The sequence below is a fragment of the Takifugu rubripes genome, chromosome 6 (assembly GCF_901000725.2).
Source record: "Takifugu rubripes chromosome 6, fTakRub1.2, whole genome shotgun sequence".
In the NCBI taxonomy this organism is placed as follows: Eukaryota; Metazoa; Chordata; class Actinopteri; order Tetraodontiformes; family Tetraodontidae; genus Takifugu; species Takifugu rubripes.
In genome coordinates this window covers 1025569-1026551 of record NC_042290.1, presented here as the reverse complement: position 1 = coordinate 1026551, position 983 = coordinate 1025569, and the positions used below count along the sequence as shown (strand labels likewise).

Below are 983 nucleotides of genomic sequence, written 5' to 3'. Positions count from 1 at the left end.
TGAAGCTCAAATATTCACTTTTAACCAGAAAAAAACATCAAAGTGACGAGAAAAGATCAGAAAGGGAATATTTCAGGATTGGCGAGGTTGGTCACTACTGGGCTTAGCTAAACTGTCCTGTGTGTTCTTATTCTGTCTTCTCGGAGACATTTGAAGCTCAGATTTACCATCACTGCTAGATGACTAAAGGGAGTTCAGCCCACATCTGGACTAATGAAACGTCTGCCTCCAACATCTGGGCGTCCTCATGATGAGACCAGAGGCGCACAACCCGTTCCTGCGAGCTCTACGATCAGGCCAGGTATTCTGTCTTGCCGGCTAGATATGCTTTTCCACCTGGGGTCACCCAGTAGGACTGAAAACCCGGCACAACTGATACTCCTGGAACTGGATTGTGCACCCCTAATGAGACGGCCGATGTCTCGTCCCAGACCTGGGTTTGGGCATCCATCAGGCGGGAGGCCTGGACCAGACAAGAGGGCCCAGTGGTGCTTGGTTGCGTCCGGGTCTGGGGAGCAGCCAGGACCAGTTAACAGCACCAGTGCCGTCATCATTGGAGAGTTGCTGACACACTTCATCCACTGGCTGTAGGACAGGAAGCCCCACAGGCTTCACCTGCTGCAGGGACCTGTTCCCTGACATCCTGTCCTCGCTCCAAACCTTGTCCTGTGTGCTTCTCAACCACTAACGCTGTCCAACTGGACTGGTTGATGTCTCTGTAATGGGGCTTAGCTGCAGCTAGACTGGGATTGTGTGTTGCCCTTAGTGAAATCCGAGGAGCTAAACACCAACAAAATAGCAGAAATCTCATTTTAGATGAGAAAAGCAGCAGGAGGCGTCTTTCCTGCCAAATGTGAATATTTCAGCCCCAAACAGATAAAAAGAAGGTAGAAAAATATCAAATTACCCTCAGAAATGTGTCGGAGGCTCCGTTGGTCTGTGTCCAGGCCCTCCTGAAGGAGCCCCAGTTACACAGATGTAAT

General features: G+C 50.3%; 1 long non-coding RNA gene across 1 annotated transcript; it reads right to left on the bottom strand.

Annotated features, from left to right (window-relative positions):
• LOC115250213 (uncharacterized) lies at positions 1–983 on the bottom strand. Its single transcript, XR_003888809.1, has 2 exons — positions 908–983; positions 1–780 (listed from the first exon to the last, which is right to left on the bottom strand). It is a non-coding gene; the product is annotated as an uncharacterized lncRNA (long non-coding RNA).